General features: G+C 58.7%; 1 protein-coding gene across 1 annotated transcript in view; it reads right to left on the bottom strand.

Moving 5' to 3' along the window:
• The window catches only part of FAM222A (family with sequence similarity 222 member A), a 54769-nt gene extending 35431 nt beyond the window's left edge, over window positions 1-19338 (bottom strand). Inside the window, 1 exon segment of the mRNA XM_019467171.2 lies at window positions 19231-19338. The gene's annotated coding sequence lies outside the window, so the exon portion shown is untranslated.
• Window positions 19339-20282: the final 944 nt, after the last annotated feature.

Below are 20282 nucleotides of genomic sequence, written 5' to 3'. Positions count from 1 at the left end.
GGATGCTGGGGCCAACCCACCTGGGTTCAAACCCCAGCTCTGCCACAGCCTGGCCATGTGACTGTGTTTATCTCTAGGGAGTTTGATTCTTTTTCTTTGTGCTTCTATTTCTAATTTTTCTACAGTGACTGTGCATCACTTTTTTTTTTTTTTTTTTTTTTTTTAAAGTAGGCTCCATACCCAACATAGGGCTTGAACTCATGAGATCAAGCCCTGAGATCAAGAGTTGGATGCTCCACCGACTGAGCCACCCAGGTGCCCCTTAAGTAACTTTTTGAAAAGGATTTCAACCACTGACCACCCGGAGGCGAGGAGCTGGATGTATTATAAATTGTTGGACGTGACAGGGAGCAGCTGCTCAGGGAGGAGGCAGTGGCTGGGAAAGGTGGGGATGGGTGGAGAGAGAGAGAGGCAGGAGCACGAGAGGGCCCAGAGGCTTTGAAATCCAGGCGTGAAGGGAAGCAAAGCTGGTCCAGACAACCCTCCAGCAGGTCCTTCCTGCAGCTCTTCCACAACAGACCCATGCTCTGGCCATGCGCCCCATCACGTCCCAGCCTCCACAGGGCCCCTTCATTCTACTCTCCACCCCGCAGGGGCCAGGCTGAGCTTCTACGTGGAACTCACTTCCTTTTCTACTCTAAACTCCCCCACTGGCTTCCATGGCGTTTCTATCAATATCCTCTAAGGCTCTATGTGAGCGTCTTTCCACTCCCTATCTACACTATCCTTCTCCTCTTGCTACCCTGCTCTTCTAACAGGTCAATGGTCAACCTCGGTATCACCCCAGGACCTTTGCGCTCATAGTTTTGTCTCTCCTAAATACACCAGTGCTCTCCAATAGAAATATAATGTAATTACAAATTGTCTAGTATCCACAAGGGAAATTCTGTTTAATGACATTTCATTTAATCTAATATGTCCAAAATAGGATCACTTCAACATGTAATCAATATTTAAAAATTACTAATGAGATAGTTTATGTCCCACCCTCCCCCCCACCCCCAACCCCCAACCCCCGGCTAAGCCTTTGAAATCCGGGATGGATTTTACACTTACAGACCATCTCAGTTCAGAAGGGGGGACACTTTTGTGCCAGCTCAACTCCTCATTCACACCTCAATTCAAACATCACCTCCTCTAAGAGGCCCTCCTTGACTGCTCCAGCCACTATTCCATCATAGCTCTATGTCCTTCATTGTCATTACCACTCTGAAATGACCTTATTGATGAACAATTTAGCATCTGTCTCTTCCACTGGAGCACAATCTCTACTGTGTTTGCACATTGGGCACATAGGTGCCCGGGGTGGGCAGGTGGTAGGGGATGGGGTGGGGCCCCGGGGCCCTTATCTGTGTACCTCATTCCGAATTCGACTCCGGCGAGGGGAGGCAGAGGCGTGTGTATGTGTGTTTGGGGCAGGGGATGCACAGGGGGTGGGGGTGACGGGCACGCGCACACCCACAGACACACATAAAGACCCCCCACCCCCTCCCCCTGCTTCTGAAGAGCGGGCCCAGAAGATGGGCCTCCTTTCAAAATCAGCCCGGCGCGGAAAAACAGCTGTGACAGCACAAAGCCGAGATTGAATCAGCGACGGGCCCGATTGCCTGGTGACGGTTACAAATGATCTGATGTGGAAAAGACAGGATCAGATGTGTGCAGAACAACGGCTGCTCCGAGCCCCCACATGCCAGACAATGGGCTGCTGGGCGGGCGGGCAGGTGGCTCCCAGAAGCCCAGGCCGGAATGTGCCTATCGGCGCGGGCCCTTCCTCCAGGCCAGGCCTGGGCTTGGCCTTGTCCACACTAACTCACACAAGTCCCACTTGACCAGGGCGTCATTTATACAAGGTGAAAGCAGATCCTTCCCGAACACCCAACACCTGGGGGGAATGTCCCCAGCATGAGACCAAGTGCTGAGCTCTGGGCAGCTGGATGGTGGCTGAATTTTTATCAGTCATACTGCTTCCAAATACTAAAAGATTAATTTTACTTTTGTAATGAGGGAGGAAAGAGAACATTCTCCCTACCTCTTACACCCCACCAGCTCCCAGCTTCTGCCTCAGAAGGGTGAGCACGTGTCCCCTGTCATACATAGCTCCATGACATAGCTCCATGGACCAGCTCCTACCTGATCCCCAAGGGGTGGGACAGGGGATGAACCTCCGTGTGTGACTCCCAGGCTCTCAACCACTTAGCACCGAACGTCACCTCCCAGTGACCCTCTCCATAACCCTGTGTGAGAAGGCTGGGTCTGGAGAGACTGTGGCTTGGCCCAGCGGTGCTCAGCAGGAAGGTGGCCGAACCTGGGGCCTCACAGGCCCATCTCTAGTTTCTTTCTACACCAAGGCCAGGCACACAGTAGATGCTCAGTAAATTCCCACCGAATGAACAGAGGAATGCACTGGGCCTTTCCTTCCCGACCACCCCTTGTGTGACCCAGGGCCCACAGCTCTCCTCTCTGGTGACGTGCCCTGGCCCCTGGGGTCTCTCCCTCATTTGACCGCACCGCGTACCTACCACCTCAGTCCAACAAACCCCTCCACACATCTGGAACACGAAGGCCCCCAGAGAACCAAGTGGGTACTTGACAGTGCAGATGGGTGAGTGGGGTGTGGGCCGGGCGGCAACGTGAGCCCCACCCCAAGTGGTGTCACGGAGGCTCAAGGGCTGGGAAGATTCTGGAAGACGGGGAGGGGCGCCCCTCGCTCCACCCAGCCTTGAGCCCGCCCTGAGAAGCACAGGCATATCCATGCCTCAAGCAGAGGCTCAGCGAGGCCCAGGGTCTGTCCAAGGTCACCTGGTGGGGTCTGCACACGAAGCAGGGTCTGCTGCGCTCTGAAGCCGGCGGCTGGGGCAGACCAAGGGAAGGCTGGGATTCCAAGTGGGCACCCGGCGTCCCACTGGTCGCTCCTGGGGTGGGCACTGGGCCACCTCCCCTGGACACTGCCCTGACTCTGAGTAGTCAGCAGGACTGCAGGCCAAGGAAGGGGCTGACGCCAGAGGGGCCGTCCTGAGCACAGTGAAGTCAGCCTCCCACCGCCACCACCAGGATGGCATCCTGCTGGGCCTCACGCCCCAGAGCTGCAAGGCGCGGCCCCCCTAGCCCCTGCAGTGGGCGCGAAGGCTGAAGCAGCGACCCGGGGCCCTCTCTGCCACTTCCGGCAGGACTCTCCTAAGTCAGCAGGTCCCTGGGGGCCTGTTTCTCCATCTGAAAACTGGGGCTAGAAACGGCACCTCTGTCACCGGGCCGAGAAGACTGGGCAGGATGAGGAGCACGTGGAGTGCAGTCACTTGCTCGGCGGTGCCTTCTTAGCCCCTTGAAATCCACCGCCCACTGGGTGCCCACCATGCCGGCAGCATCCACCCTCCACTTTCACCATCGTGGGCCAGAGAGGACAATGGCTTCAACAAGTGGAGGGATTTGTCCCCGGCCCATGCAGAGCAGCGCGAGGGGACCCGACGAGGTACGTGTGGCCCTGGCCTGGGGACCCTTGGGCTCCAAGACCTGAACCCCAGCTCTTCCAGTAAGGTTTATCCTTCACCTCGCAGGGACGAGCCCCACGTATGCTCAGGTCAGAGCGGGCGTTGGTGGCTGCATGCTCCAAGCCTTGCCTGAGCACCTGCAGTGCCGGGCTGTGGGGACCCAGCAGGCACGGCAGGGATGGTGAGGCACACGCCCGACGACCCCAACCCCGGTCAGATGGAGCTCCGAGGGAGCCCAGAGCAGGGTGCTGCACGGACCACATGGCACACCGAGAGGGGCTTAGTGAGTCTGATGAGCCAGGCCTGTAGGGCTCACTGAACGGTAGGGCAGGGGTGGGAATGTATTCCAGTGGAAGACCCCACCCCACGTGCAGATGCCAGAGGTAGTACCTAGCAGTCATCCGCCCACTGAATCCTCATAACCTCCCTGAAGTAGAGACCATTATTATCCCAGTCTTCCAGGAGGGGAAACTGAGGCACAGAGAAGGGAAGCCACTTGCCCAAAGCCATCCAGTGAGGGACCGGTGGGTCGGGGATTTGAACCCATATCCGTGTGGCTCCGCGATCATGACCACCCCACCCACGGCCCCTCAGCATAAAAAAACAAGGGGTAGGCAATTTGGGTGGGGTGTGCAAGAATGGACACGGACTGGAGGGGCTGGGGTGGGGTGGTGGTCTTGAAGGCCAGGCTGAGGTCTTGGCACCTCACCCACGGACAAGAGGGAGCCACAGAGAAGCCTTGGTGGTTACGGGAGGACTCCGGAGCTGGCCTCTCTGGATTGAAACCCCACCTCTTCCACTCACCAGCTGTGTAGCCTGGGGCAGGTCAACTCACCTCTCTGTGCTTATTTCCCCATCAGTGAGGTTGGATTTTGGCACACAGTGAATTCCAGGTATTTATTAAATTGGTGTGGGGGGGGGGGGGGCGGAGAAAAAACCCTGAAAGCTGGAGGACTGAGACATTGCCCCCTCGGGTTTGGTGACGGTCTAGTCGCTGGGCCTAGGGCACATTTTGGCCCAGGGGAGTGGGCACAGACTGGCACAGCCCAGCCCTGGCAGTGGGTGCCGGGCTCGGGGAGGCGGTGGTGGCAGCGGCGTCTCGGGGCCTGGCTGGGACATGCGCCGGCAAGTGCACGCGCGCGCGGCTGTGTGTGTTGCTGCAGCAGCTTCTATGCAAACATGTTAATTTGTTTTCATTTTGTGTTTTTTTTCCCTCGCAGGATAATTGGGTGAGTTTGAAGTCTTGGCGAGGCTGCTGATTATAGCTATTTGGGTGGTGCCCTCGCGGGGCTTTGGGCCCTGCCTCCTGCCTCTGGCAGTGAAGGCGGCATCTGGGGGTGTCTTGAGAGGTGCTTGGAGCTGCCGCTGGGTTCTGGGGGCTCTGGCTGGCTGTGCTCTCTACCCAGGCACCACCACGTCCCTGAAGGGTACAAATCCCACCCACAAACAGCTTTTCTTTGCCCTGTTTGCTGTAGTGGGGGGAAAAAAAGTGACATGGTTGCCAATATTAAAAAGAAAAGAAAAACTAAAATTCTCCTCCAAATTCTCCTTGTCTGGTTTGCCTTGAAAACAAACGAATGAAAACTGGCAGCTCAGGAACCACCGAGCCCACACCCCCATGAGGCCCAGTGGGGCAGGTGCATTCGCTCATCGCGTCACCTGGTTGGCCCCAGTGGGCACCTGAGTTTTCCACCCTGGAGAAAAGCACATACCGGCTCTGGGGTCATGTGGTCTGAGGCTCAGGCCAAGGCTCCTCAGGCCAAGGCTCTACCCTCCACAGCTGGGTGGCCTTGGCCAGTGTCTGCCTTCCCGAGGCTCCTTTTCCCATCTGTGAAACTCGGGAGGATTAAAATTAAGACGGCTAAATTTTCAGGAGCACATTGGGGGCTTGGAAGGGTTGGCTCCCTTCTTGAGAAGAGGGTCGGCTGGGGTGAGAGCTTCCTGCTCCCCAGGTGTCCTGCACTTGACCCCATCCCCGGACAGGCAACCTCATCTCTGATCTGCTTGTGTCCATTTCTCTGGCTGGGCGGGGGCCAGGTCCCTGAGGCCAGGGCCGCACCTTGGACTTCAGAGACAGCCTACTGTGCACCATACTGTGGCAACGAACTGGGAGAGGTGAAAAGGCTTGGGGTTCTCGTGGCAGAAGGCAGGGTATGGAACCCAGAGGGGGACTCCAAGCCCCTCCGGGATGGGGGACAACTAGGAAGAGGCGAGGTGGACTTACTCTGCAGAGAAGATGCGGATACGCGTGGAATGTGAGTGTGAGTGTGAGTGTGAGTGTGTGTGTGTGTGTGTGTGTTGGGAAGGTGAACAGGGAAGGCAGCCCCAGTAGAAGCCACAGGGGAGGGAATGGTCTGGTGGGTGCGAGCTGGGGTATCAGGTTGCACCTGATCAGGTTGGGAAGCCGAGTGGCCTTTGGGGCTGCGGGTGGGTGTTCTGGGCCTCCCACAGCACAGAGGGGACTTGGTCAGTGTCTACAGTGGATAGCTGCCCAGTGGGTTGGGTGGAGGTCAGGAAGAGACTAAGGACTGGCCTTCCAGGAAACCACCTTCACTGTGATCCTAGGACCCCTGACAAGTCATTTCAGCTATCTGAACCTCAGTCTGCCTATCTGTAAAATGGGGCTGCGGCAGGAACCCCTTGAAACAATCCCTGCCATGTGTTTATGCTCCCAAGGCTTACCCCACATCCCTGCCACCTGCACGTTGCCTCACCTGTCCTCTTACCTCTCCCAGGAAGGGGCAGGGATGCCAGAAAGCCCAGGACATGTTCATGAAGCCTGAGCACGTACAGGCTCTAAGCTCAGCATTTTGCCCATGTCCTAGCACGTCTCCAATGCAGGGATTCTGTTCCATTCCCATTTTTAAGCTATGGTGATTGAGACTCAGAGAAAGTTTAGTAGGTAGGGTGGCCCTCAACAAGGTCCTGTCCCGGATCTCCACTAAAGCTATGGCAGCTACCGCAGAGCCTGGCCAGGACCGAGGGACAGAAGGGGTGCCTGGTGCCTGCCCAAGGAACAAAGGCAGCCGACAGCCTTCCTAAAGCTACTTGGGCAGCTGAGGTGGGACTTCAAGTTGCAGCCCCGGGTCCTGGGACCCGACACCAGCAGGGCACCAAAGGCAACTCCATGGAAAGAAAAGGCTTTGGAGTTGGCCAAATACTGGCCCCGTGAGCAGCTGTGAGTATGGCCAGTCCGCTGTCCTGAGCCTGTCTTCACTGGTAACGGGACCACTGCCCTTTACCTGCCTTGGCTGGTGCTGACCCTCAGGCCAGGGTGAGCCCCCTTGGCCCTGGCCCATCTGCAGGCAGCGGGATGATGGCAGCTGTCATTTATGAAAACACCGATGGTACGCTAGGACTTTTAAAATTGTTGCCCCCTTTCAACCCTTTTACCTGCAGGGTTGGCGGAGCATCTGGCCCGGTGCTGGCACACAGTAGGCCTACCGCCAACCAGGTTCATGACTGCCCTTGGCTTCTCGAGCAGCCAAAGGTCCCAGAAAACAAAAGCAGGCAAATAATGGTGGAAGGTGGCGGTGGGGGGCGGGGGGGTGGGCAGAAGATGACAGGCTCCCTGGCTAGTCCCCCGGGGCTGGTGGCAGACCTCTGTGGAGGGCTCGGGCCTCCCCGGTCACACAGGGTGGCAGCTGGCAGCATCCCCTTCCCCCACTGAGCACCACACAAAGGGGCCTCTATTCCCTGCTCTGAGCATTTATCCCTGGCCGGCTGGGCCGCGCCGCCCTCTCCCCACTCTGCTGGCGGCCCTGCCTGGCCCGAGCCTACACAAAGGCCGGTGTGTCCCTGCCAAGCCAGCCTGGCCTTAGAAGACCCCGTCCACAGAGAGCTAGAGAGCTCAAAAGGGGCCTGGGGTGGGTTCACAGTGTGTGGCGAGGCCTCACGTCCAGGCCACGATGGGGAGGCAGCTAGGAAGGCGTGAAAAAGATTTTGGAGCCGACGAACCTGAATGTGGCTCCAGCTGCCCCTAGCTGTGTATGCGGCCTTCGGTCAGTTTAGACCTCAGTTTTCTCATCTGTACAATGGAGACGATGCCCAACTTTCGGGGCTCCTGAGGGCTCAGTCAGGCGGTGCAGGGCCCAGCACACAGCACCTCAGAGTCAGATTAGAGGCAACTGGGGGAGCCCTGTCCTGGGGGCCTGGTGGGCCCAGCCCCCTGGGGAGGGAGGAGGCACAGCACCCCTTGTGGACCACTCCATCCCCACTCTCCATCCGGCAAGATCCACCTAGGCTGACCTTCAGGCCAGGGTGAGCCCTCTCCGGCCCTAGCCCATCTGCAACCCGCGGGATGACGGTAGCTACGGTTTACGAAATGCCGACTGTGCGCTAGGATTTATCGTCTCCTTTCGACCCCGCTGCTACCCTGAGAACATGCGGCAGGGTGGCACAATGACGACAGGCTCTGGAGTCCAGTGAGACAGGTCGGAAGCCCGGCACCGCTTCCATCCGTGAGACTCCTCACGCTCTGGGGATAAGAAGGGCAGTGTGCTCCCAAAGGTCAGTTCAACAGCCCAATGAGGACAAGCTGCTGGATGCCCCCAGCCCAGGGCACAGCCCCAGGAAGCCTGAACTCCTGACCACTGAGCTATCATTCCCAACTCACAGAAGGGGAAACCGAGGCCCAGCTGGCAAGCCACGCCGTGCTTGGTGTGCAAGAGGAGGGCAATAAACCTGCTGGATCATTCTGGAGAGGGGCTCGGGGTTCGAAGCCGACCGAGACCAGTGGATTCTGACTCGCCCTCTTCTGCAAACGTGTTTGGGCAGTTTTTTCTCGTTTCACAGCCGGCCTCGGCTCTGTGGGCCATGCGGCCTGCGGAGGGTGGGACGGGAGACCCGAGCCCGGAGCCTGACCCATCCCCCTGGCTGACCTCCAGGAGCCCTCACCCTGCCGCACAAAGTCCCCCTTTTCTCTCTCCCACCCGCTCGGGGCGGCCAAGTGAGCAGCAGAATACCAAGTAATTAAGTCGGCGCACACCATCCGGGCGCCCAGGAACACTGTGGAGTTTCCCTTTTATGTTTATAGCAATTGTATGAAAATGTGCAACATGGAGCGGCACCAGCTGACAAATGAGACGAAACAGACAGGATTCCGGGCCGGCTTTTTTCCGGGCCTGATTGGCATTAATTGTGAGCGTTTACAAAGCACAACTCGGCGCCTGACATTTGCTTCAAGCGAACATTTCCTTCTAATAGTTTTAATGATTACAACGGGAGCTGGTGATCGCTGCCGGGCGGGGAAGGGGCTGCCTGGCGCCTGGCCTGGGCTCCTGCCAGGGGTCTGACCAGTCTGTGCCTGCCTGGGTCCCAGGGGTCCCGCTTGCCCCGGCCACCTGCGGGAGGGCTGCATCAAGTCCGGAGCCTTGGGCACCAGGACCCCCCCACACGGGGCCTGGCTGCCGACACACGCCAAGCTGCTGGCTTATGAGTTGATGGGCAAACCCACAGGCACAGTGATCCTGGGCGCAGACCTGGGGCGGAGGGAGGGAGGGAGGGAGGGAAGGGAGAAGCACAGGGGTATTTGGCTGGTGTGGCTCTGAGGCTGCAGGGCCTCAGTTCCCTCATCTCAGGACGTGGGGTAGGAAGGACCCCACAAATGCTGGCAGTTCTTTCTTTGTCATGTGACCTTGCCCAAATCCCCTCCCCACTCAGGGCCTGCCTGGCCTTCTGCACCTGTAATGTAACAGGGACTTGGTCAGCCAGAGGCATACAGGTCGGCATGCCAGTCCCAGCGGCATGACCTTGGGGGAGCCCCTTGATCTGAGCCTCAGTTTTCTTCATCTGCAGACCTGGGAGTTCAGAATCCCCACAGGCTGCAGATTGGTTCCTAGACTCCCGCAGAAAGGGTGTAAAAACCCTGAATTTCTGGCCTGCCATGAGCCTGTGTCCCATGACCTCCAGGAGAGCCTTCCAAATACTTTACTCGCTCACACACATCCTTTCAGTAAACATCGAGAGTCCTCATTAGGAACCTGGGAGGACATCACTGAACAAAGCAAAGATCCTCCCTTTGGGGAAGAGACACGACAGATATAAATGCACTTCGGATGTGCTATCCCATCGACTTATCCCCGTCTTACAGAGGGAGCAACTGAGGCACAGAGAGGGAGAAATGAAGTCACCCGGGCAATCGAACTCTGGCAGGCTGCCTCAGAGGGGAGTCCTCTCAGACCCACTTGATGGCCAGCCCACTTGGGACGTGGGTGGAAGTCCTTTCTAAGGGCCTGCGGAAGGCTGACCCCTTGAGTGGGTCTCATCTGGGCACCGTGGCAGGAGGCCTGGACCACCAGGAAGAAGGGAATTTGTGAGGCCCTGGACAGCCCCATCCTGCTGGGCTAGAAATGAAAGAGGAAGTCCCTCCTCTGTGGGCCCCAGGACACCATTCTTTCCCACATCTCCATCAACACTGGGCAGGGCCCGCTCTGGGACAAGTCTCTCTGTGGAAGACGTGCAAACAGGATCAGCGAGGTGGCTGCAAAAGAAGAGTGGGTCCCTGGACAGCTACATGGCACGTGCAAAGGCCCAGAGCTATAAAAGAACCCAGGGGGTGGGGGCGGGCGGGGTTCAAAATGCCCTCCATTTGAGGAGGCCCTAGCCTCTCTTCAGCAGCCACCCGGGTCTCACCCAGCCCCCTGATTTTGCCAGGCCCTCCCTGCAGTAAGTCCCCTGGATGGGTCCCTGCTCTGTGCTTGGCTCCAGCCAGAAAAACCTTGGCAAATGTTTCTTTTAGAGTCAGTGTGGGGTGTGGGGCAGGGAGAAATTTTTTTTTAATGGGGATTTTTTTTTTTTCCTTTTGCATATGGTGGCACAGATGGGCCCATGATCCATAAAAACTGTTTGCAATTAAACTCCCACTTTGCATGGCTGGATTTGTCAGTTGTTTGAACCTCGAGTGTGGGGTTCCACGCTGACGGGGGAGATGGGGCTCAGGGCAGGGCGGGGCCAGATTCTGCAGGATGGGCGGAGGCCCAGGAACCTGCTCTGGGCTTGGGGCCCAAGCCGATGGGGCGGCAGGACAGCCACGCCAGCTCCCTCTCTGGGCATCCCCCAGCCCTCGCCAGGAGTCGGGAGTATGGCCAGGCGGCTGGGGTGGGGCTTGGCAGGGTTTCCCAGCCCAGCAGAGACTTGGCCAGGGCTTGGTGCCCTGGCTGTGGGGGTAATGAGGAGGGAGAGAGAGGAGCTAATCACCACTCAGCCCTGCCAGAGATTGGGTCTGGGATGAGGACAGGCAGGAGGGTGGTCGAGCAGTGTGAGCCATAATGGGGGTCCAGCAAGCAGAGTGCAATGGCAGGTTCAAGGCTGAGGAGCCAGAACCACTGGCCCAGTTGGCACAAAGGTCCAGCACGGTGCCAGGAAGAACTGCCAAGAGCCAGAACTGGCTCCTTCCTCGTCCCCAGGAGAACCGGCCAGCCTCCTTATGCCTCTGTACAGGTAGGGAAATCAAGGCAGGCACCAAGAACCTCTCAGGGGCCCGGGCTTCCCCTGCCAAACCAACAGGCTCTCTGCATTTAGGAGCCTTTTCAGAGGGCTTCTAGAATGGGGGCAAGGGGCCTGTACCCCTTCTACTCCTCCTGGCCTCAAAATGCCAGCCGGCCACCCCAGCTGCTGCCCTGGGATGCGTGCTTGTTTGGGTTAACAAATGCACCGTTTGGCTTTGGGAAATCCTGAGATCGCTAATAATTGTTCCCCGATGAAAAGAAATAAGGCCCTGATACCCCCTTTCCCCCGCCCCTTCCAAGCTGGGAAAGAAAAGTCATAAAAATAGCTTGTTATCTCACCTATTGAGGCTCCGACTGGATGTTACTGCTAATTGGGTATAACATCCTTGTCTTGTTCTCTCAGAAGCTAAATCAAGAAAGCGCCACTGCTGCGAACTAATTATATCTCCGGCCTGCAGCCTGCAGCTTGTCTCTCCCTTTATTGAGTTAAAAAATGGTCACGAACCTTCATCTTTTATCCCCCCAAGCACCGGGTCCAGGCTGCCCGCCAGACGTGGACCGCACTGCAGGAAGGTCTAGGAGGGGCTTCGGGGATGGACAGCAAGGTGAGGAGGGCCGGGAGGGAAGCCTTGGCCCCTAGGGCCTGCCTGGCTCCCTTCCTCCGCCACCACCCCAGGCCTCTGGCCTCTCTCCTCCCTGCAGCTGGGGCCCCTGGGAGGTCAGGAGCACGACAGCCAGGCGGCTGAGCATTTAGTCATTTATTCCTTCAACGTGCTCTAGGTGAGACTTCAGGTAGAGCGGGGGTAGCCCCAAGCACCAGCTAACCTCACCCTGGGTTCGAGGAGATGCTGACGAAATACACGGAGATGGGACCGGATCATTCTTCTGCCCAAAGAGCCACTGCAGATCCCTACCACGGAGTCCAGATGCCAAGACCAGCCCTGGCTCCTTCCACAGGCCCCGCGTGTCTCCATATTCCAGGCACATCCAGCCACATGCTGGTCCCTCAACCCACACTAGTCATGCCTGCCTGCCTGCCTCTGAGCTGCTTCTCAGGCTGCTCTTTTCCCCCAGAGGGGCCCCTCACCTTCTTAGAAGACCCAGCCCTACCTGTCAGAAGCCCACCAAGCTGTAAGGACTTTAGTGACACCTTCTCCAGGAAGCCTGCCCTGTCTGCCTGCCACCCTCAGCCCTGCTTCAGGCTGTGGACCTCGAGACCTGAGTGTGACTGTCAGCTCAGCCACTCAGCAAGGGCATGACCCTCTTCTGCTTAATGGCTCTGAGCCTCAGTTTTCTCATCTCTACAATGGGTTAAGATTTCTTCCTAGAGGTGGTCGAGGGGCACATTGCAGGTGCTCTGCAGAATGATAAATGACGGAGTATCCAAGAAGGACCAAGCTCTCAGGAAGAGCTCACTCAATGTTATTATTATGCAGACTGAAAGCATCTGGAATCGGCCTAAAGCACTTGAAATGAGCAGGCACTGGGCTACACAGACACAGGTGTGTTTGGGCGTTGGATAAAGGTAACACACTCTGATACCTCACCAGCTCCTGTGACTGTTGAACAACCTATATCCTCAGAGAAGATCCCCCGGGGTCCCTTATTCTGGTACCATATGGAGATGGGCTGGCGTGGCCTCTGAGCTCATCAAGGCCAGGCAGGCAAGCGGGCTTCAGCTCTTAGGCCCCACTGATGGATTGGAGCTGCCTGCCCAGAGCCCTGGAAAGAACCCAAGGTCAGGGGAAGAACTCAGCAGGGGAAGAGGGCGGCAATTGATTGGCGATGTCTGCCAAGGGCACAGCGGTGGGAGGCAAGCCAGGCCTGCCACAGATACGCCATCCCTGACATTTTACAGAGGACGCAGCTGAGGCCGGGCTGGGGTGGGAGGTAACTTGCTCAAGGTCGTGCATCTCATAAAGAAAACAGCTGGCCCAGAACTGGATCCCCTCAGACCCTGCCCAAGGATCCTCCCATGACAGTCCCGCCCAGCCTGGTCCTCTCACAGGGAGAAGACAGGCAGAAGCTTGCATGGATAATGAAGGGGATTCTGTTGACCTGCCGTGTGGCCCTGGGCCGTCATTTTACCTTGCTGAGCCTCCGTTTCTTCATGTATACAACCGGGATAAAAAAAAAAAAAAACACCCTTCCCACAGTCGTTTGGGGATTACATGACAGGCCAAAATGCCCAAGCAGGAAGCTTAGCCTGGAGCACGGGCAGAGGCCAACAGTGCCCTGTGATTCCCATAATAGGCAAAGGCGTTTAGACAGGAATCTCCAAAGTCAGCAGTCAAAAATACCTCCTCCTCCACGGAGCCCTCCCTGGCTATCCCAGCCGGCAGTAATAGTTTCTACCCGATTTCCCGGCATGCTTTGAGAGACTGGGGCCCCGGAAGGCAGGGGCCATATCTGGCTTGTTCACGGCAGGCCCCTCGACCCTGCTCCTGGCACAATGCCTGCACACTGTGAATTCTTGCACTGTGGCGACGGACCCACTGCACTGTGATGGCGTGTCTGAGGCCTCACCACCTTTTAAGGCAACTGGGCTTGTTCATCTCTGCGTCCCCAGCACCTGGCAGGGAGCCTGGCACGGAGCCGTAATCTCTCTGAATGAACGGATGAATCAAGAGTAAAAATAGCAGTTCCTGTTTACTGCTCACTTGCTGTGGGTTACTGCCAAGCCTCACAGCTGCCCTCCCAAGCGGACCCCTGGCCCATCCGACAGATGAGGAGACTGAGATCACGCAGATGCTGAGGGCCAGGGCCAAGCCCCAAATTCAGGCCTGGGGACTGCAGGCTGAAAGACCCTGCCTCCTCTGTGTCTCCCAGTGCCAAGCTCAGGCCTGGACCCCACGGGGCAGCTGCGCCCGCCTTGGCAACGAGTCCCGGAGCAGACAGCTGGCGGCTGGACCGACCTCCTCCTCTGAGGGAGACCACCCCTCCCCACAGACTCTGGGTCATTAAGTTCTGCATCATTAAGTCCCTGTCCCCAGGAGCCTGTTCACAGTCAGCCTCGGCCTTACCCCCTGACCTCCCGGGTCTTTGTCCTCTGTGCCCTCTGCACAATGGCAGGGGCTCCCAGGGCCCCAAACAGCTGCTGTGGCCAGGATGCTGGTTTGCTCTGGGGCCAGGGTGACTGGCTGGGGCCTGTGCCTGAGCCCACCCACTTGTGAAGGGCTCAAACTCACCCAAGTACTCTGCACACTCAAGCTCGTCCCACCCACCAGCCGGGGAGAAAACTGCTATTACTTCCTTGAACAGATGAGAAAAGTGAGCCCCAGAGAGGTAAAGCGGCTTGTCTGAGGACACACAGCCAGTGAGAGTGCAAAAGCCCAGGGTTCTATCCTAATCTGCAACTCCCTGCAAATGTTGCCAGACTGACCTCTTTAGCACCCCGATCATACCTCACCCCTCCCCAAGATGCCTTCACCGGCTTCAGGTTGTTCTGCCTCTGGACATGTCACCTACTTAGTTCAGCACTCAAGGCCCTGCACACCGTCCTAGTTTTTCTCCCTTTACCTCTGCCTTCTTAGAAGCTCCCCCTGCCCTTCCTGGTCATGCCAGTGAATCTCAAAGTCCCTCTGCCAGCAACATTATCTTTACTCCGTGCTGGAAAGATCCACCCAGTCCTCAGGCCTGAGAGCAAAAGCCTCCTCTGTCAGGAAGCCCTCCATGACGTGGTTTTCCCCTCCTGCATGTCTCTCCTCCAGCCCTGCTTGGGCTCTGACCAGAATCCGAATTAGTTGCAGATTCCTCCTCCCCGTGGAGGCTGTGGGCCATCTGATTTCTTAGAGCTTTGCCACCTGCACAGTGGCAGGCAGGGTGCCCTTGCCCACCCTGATGCCCAACACCCAAGTGGACCCAGGGGGTGGGGGTGGGGGGGTGGTTGGAGCCCAGGCTTGTTCCTTCATCCTCCTCTAGCTGGCCGTGCTGTGTTCTGCCCCCCCCACTTCTGGCCACCAACAGACTTTACACCTGAGCTACTTCCTGGCTTTGTGACCTTGGGGAGCGAAGTAACCTCTCTGTGCCCGGGTCCCACCCCACGCACCAGTAAAATGGGGGGGGGGGGCAGGTAGCAGCATCTGCATTTCTTAGGGCTATGACATCCACCCTGGGAGGTACCAGACAGGTGACCTCTCCCCAGGAATGCTCACCACTATTATTTCTGTCTGCACCCCTATCCGGCGGCCAGCACGTGAATTTGGGGGTCAGAGAGACTCAGGTTCCAACCACTTACTGGGTCTGTGATTCTGGGCAGGTGGCTCATATTCCCCGGGGCCTCTATTTCCCCATCTCTGAAATGGTACTAACTCCGCCCACACAAATGCAACCCGGATCCATCTCGGAACCCCTCTTTTGTTCCAGGCATGCAGTAGGCACTCCGATATTTCTCAACTAACGAATCAATGGTCCAGGTGTAAGGAATCCATCCCCCTTCCAGCCTCCTCTCCGCCCACCCCAGCCTCCAGAATCCCCTTCCCCACCCCCAGCCCAGTGCAGACTAAAATAGTCATTAGGCAGATTTCAAAAGATGTCAGTAGCTTATAATTATAGTCGACATCCTTCTGAGATAAAAGTGATTACCTTGGATGCAAATCACTTAGCAACCAATCAGGGCGGTGGGCGGCGCCCACGGAGGTGACCGGCCGGCGTGCAGCCCTCCGCCCGCAGTCCGCCCGGCACAGGCGGAGAAAGCGCACAATAGCTCTTGACACGCAAATGGGTTAACACAATAAAGGCGGCTCCGGCCGCTGCTGGGGGAGAACAGCAATTCCCGGCCCGCGGGAGGTAATAAAGCGGCCCTTTTGTGCGCGCCTCCTCGTTCTCACCCCCGCCCCGAGCCCAGAGGAATCGCCGCCTGATTGAATTACGGTTCATGAATATGAGCTGCTCCGCTTGCTTCCTCCGGTTCGTGAGGGACTGGAAGGTGGAGGGGGCCCGGGAAGGCTGGGGAGGGGCCCCTGGCCAGGCCCCAGCCCCATAGGAGCTCAGATGGGAGCCACGTGTGCTCACCACGTGGGGTGCCCTGGGTAGGTGGGTGGGAGATCCAGCGGAGGCAGCTGGAAGGGTCCCTGCCTACCCTGCAGTCTTTGATCTTTGGCTCGGGGTGGGGGTGGGGGGGGGCAGGAAGAGTCATTCGCGGCCCTGTTCTGAGGATGAGGCTCAGAGAGGCAAAGCTACTCACCCAAGGTCACACAGCCAACAAGGGTGGACCCATTCCATAGCCTGGCTCTTAACCATGAGCCACTGCCCACCACAGGGGGTTAAGCAACTCAGCCCAACCCTGCCCCCTCCCCGCCAGAGCAACTGTGACGCTCAGAAGGGATAGGGGATGGGCGAGCTTACATGGAATTAGACCAGTGATAAGGATTACTGGGGGGTTGGGGGAGGGAGCTAACCTTGAGAGAGGAGACTGTCCAGGGTTTCCATCCCTGTTAAGGGAGCCCTGCCGGATCCTCTCCCCTGCCCAACCCTCTCCCCTGTCCAAACCTCTCCCATCTACCTCAATCTCCAGGACACATCCACCCCAAGGCCACCCCTTCCCCTCATTCAGCACCCCCAGAGCACTCACAGGCCACACCCAATGACCAGAACGCTCTGCACTTCTCTGCCGGGCAGATCCCTGTTTGTCCAGAGTCACCTTGTACCCTTCCTAGAGGGCCCTCCTCAACCTCCAGGCTGGGTCAGGAGCCACATCTACCAGGGTTGCCACCGACCCACCTACATCCTTGACTTCCCTACCAGCTGAGTGCCTACCAAGAGGGTCCCTGCAGTAACTGACTGAAGCCTCACCCCTCCCTGGGGGGAGCCCAGAGGGGCAGATGACAAGGAACCCGGGGCCAGCTCTCTCAGCCCTTCCTGCCAGGCAGGCTTCATGTCCCACCTTCCTTCCCCCAGTGCTGGAGAAGAGGGGTGCCAGGGGTGAGGGAAGCAGGGTGTCCACAAGGCCAGGGCAGAAGTTGCTACTCTGCCCAACACTATCCTGTAGGTAACGGGGAGGCAGGATTCAAACCCAGGTTTCAGTGCAGGAAGGAACCTTGGTGAGGCCAGACTCCCTCCGTAGCCAACAGTCCCCGACTTTTGCAGGGACCCTGTCCAACAAGTGGTGTAAGGCCTCCCCTCCACCCGTGGAAGGGTGTGGGAAGACCCGAGGACTCCGGAGCCAAGGCACTTCAGAGCCAAACCTCTACAGCTGCCTGGCTGAGCACCTGAGCCTGTTTCCTCATCTGTAAAATGGGCCACCGCACACGAGCCACTCCAAGCGGTAACTGAGATCCTATACGATGCCTGGCACACAGGGAGACACTGGGTAAGCTGGCACTCCCTCCTGCTCGTCGCCTGGTGCTATTGCCAAGCCCAGGGAAGGGAACAGAAGGAATTGCCCAATTCTGACAGCCTTTCCCTCCGCTTTGGCTGTGGAAGTGTAAATACTCCACGGAGGACCTCCAACCGCCTGTGTTTGTGGATCTCTGGCGCGCACTCCGGGTTTGTTTCTAAACTGGGAAGCTTCGAGAGGCAGTGCAAACAGCCCTTCTGCCCACCTCTCCCACTTCTCCCCCCATCTGCTGTTGCTCTGTCCTTGGAAGCCTGTGTGTTTAACGACACCATTTCAGCTGGAAATATCATCTCCCTGCCAAGCCCCCAAAAGCAGCTCCACTGATATTTATTGACCTGTTAATCTAGCTGGAGAGCTGGGTAGGAGAAGAGAAAAAATGCTGGCTGCATAGAGACTAGGGCCTGGCTTCTCATCATGACCCCCTCCTACACACACACACACACACACACACACACACACACACACACACACACTTCCCTCTGCTCTCACCCTACCCCACGCTGAAGCAATGACACACTTCTCTAACCTTTACCACAAAATGTGATCTCGGCAGTTTCACCCACATCCGACAATGGTAGCAATTGCTGGAAGGAACTCAGAAGAGGAATCAAAGAACCAGCGGCAGGATACTGGCTGGGGGGGATCTCTGGGCCTTCACAAGGAACAGGGCCAGTGCCTGAAGGGTGTGGGGAAGAAAGGGCTGGTGCCTGACCCCATCAAAGCTGGCCCCTGACAGGGGCACACTTCATTCAGACCTTGGCACTGACGGGCCTGACTTGCCCTCTGTTCACTTAATGAGCACCACACTGTGCCTGTCAAAATCATCTTAAATGCCAAAAGGAGAGCGGGGCCGACAGGAGTTCAGGCTTGGCCGAGGCCCTTCATCTTGGGGTTGTGCAGCAGAGGAAACCCTTAGACTTGAGGGCTGGCAGGCAGCAGCTGCCCTGCACCTTCCCTGGCTGGGGGAGCACACACTTTTTCCTGAGTGGAAGTGGCCTGTTTTAAGGCAGGGGTCCCCCGTCTCTCTGGGGGCCCTGGGAACTTCAGCCTCCTGGCTGGGTGTATGTATGGTGGGGTTCGAGGTCTTCACCGTAGCATCCCTTTTGAAAGCATAAAGTTGCTGCTCTGTTTGGCAGTCCTGAGCCCCCAGGCAGTGCCAGGCTACACGGGCAAAGCTGAACACCTGTCCTTGGGGGGAGGAGCATCAGCCGGGACAGCTGGCACTGTTTCCCTCCCCCACCTCATCCAAGAGCTGGGGATTTAGGTCAGAGGACTACAGTTGAGAGTGGGGGAATCTGCCTTCACCCCTCCATTACCCAAAGGCATCAGGTCTCACCAGGAGTTACCACAACCCCACCCCCTCCGGCCCTGGGTCAAAGCAAGTCGCGTCGCCCCGGCAACCCGTGACGTCAGAAGCCTGGCAGTGACGTCACGCTGTGGCCCCATTGGAGAACCCACCATCCTTGCAAGATTTTTTGAAGAACGAGGGCTGTACAGGAGACCCTGCTATGGTCTAGCCTTGGAGGGCGCAATCCTCAACGCAACCACCTGCACGGCCAGGACTCCACATCCCCCCCGCCCTGAGCTGATGTCCCCTGAGGACCTCAGAGGCTGCTTGGGAGAACCCCAAGGGTTCCAGCCCTCCAAGACACGGGAGTTCCCAGGGAATTTTCGGATGACAGAGCTGCTATCTTTGTCTGTTGGCTTTAGGGGTGGGGTGACCTTTCCTCTCTGGCATACGCCTCGCCCAGGGCTCCGTGGAGTCCCCACAACCTCCACTCCGGCCGCCTGGCCGGTTTAGACAAGTTGCGGGTGAGAGGGAAAGGGGTGGGGGGAAGACAAGGAGCACCAATGCTTCAGGATTCCCAACAGCTCAGGGCCCCTTTATTTCCGATCCGGCCGCCCAGACGCCAGGGAGTGCCCCCAGCTCCAGCCCGGAACCCCGCCCCGCGCAACTCACCAGATCAGCCAGGCCGTTGAAGGGCACCAGGTCTCAGCGGCGACGACTCTCTGCTCGCCGGGTCGCAGCCATGCAGAGGTGGCAGAGGTTGCCTGAGGGAGCCCCCCTTGGGGGCCGATGCCTCTCTCCGGGTGGAAAGGGACGTTGTCGGTGAGAGTGATCCAGGCACCGGCCTGCGCCGTCCGAAGTCGGCGGTGGCGGGTCTCTCGGCTCAGCGTGGGTCGTGCCCGCCCGGGACCTGGGCGGTGCGGGCGCTCAGGCGGCGCATCCTCACCGGGGCCTGTGCTCACCGCGTCCGGCGGGCGGCGCTGCGCCTCCCCTCGGGGTCTTGCTCAGGGCTGCAGCTCGGCCCGCGCCGCTCCCCGGGGCGCCCTCTCCGCCCGCGCCAGGAGCCGGGCGGCCGCGGCCCCTCTCGCCGGCCCCAGCTGCAGCCTGTCTTTGTTGCTTCCTCTCGCACGACCGCCCGCCCGCGGCTCGCAGCCCCCAGGTCCGCCCGGGGGCGGGAGGGGGTCGTCTCCTCTGGGGCTGCACGCACCTGCAGCGGCCCCGACTCCTCGCCGGGCATGCACCGGCCCCCGCAGGTTGCAAAGAGCGGCGGCGAGAATGCACCGGCCCCTCCTCCTCCTACTCCAAGCCCTGGGTGTGGGGGGAGGGGAAGCTGGAGAGCAGAGGCAGCCGCGGCGGCGGCAGCGGGCGGCGGAGGCTCGGATGCAGTCCCGGGGGCCTCGGCGCCGCGAAATAACTGGTCCGGGTGGCGCAGGGCGGACGTGGGAATGGCCAGGAGGACGGTACACCGGGCGTGCGAGCTCTCGAGCTGCAGCAGGGGCGGCGCGCGCCGGGCTCTCACGCGCCCATGGCCCCTGGCGGCGCGCAGGGGCTCCCGGGGCCTCAGCCTCGCGCCGCCTGGCGCGCGCCGGCTCCTCGCCTCGCCTCAGGCCCGGGTGCCGCGCGCAGCGTCCCGCAGGCGGCGGGCCGGGCTCTTCACCTCCCCCGGCTGGAGCACGCAGCCTTTCTGCGGAGCCGCCAGCCCGGCAGTCCTGCCCGCTGCTCCG

The sequence above is a fragment of the Panthera pardus genome, unplaced genomic scaffold (genome assembly GCF_024362965.1).
Source record: "Panthera pardus isolate Hobbes unplaced genomic scaffold, ASM2436296v1 HiC_scaffold_15, whole genome shotgun sequence".
Taxonomy (NCBI): domain Eukaryota; kingdom Metazoa; phylum Chordata; class Mammalia; order Carnivora; family Felidae; genus Panthera; species Panthera pardus.
The sequence above is the reverse complement of the archived record's forward strand: the minus strand, read 5'-3'. Positions and strand labels throughout refer to the sequence as shown.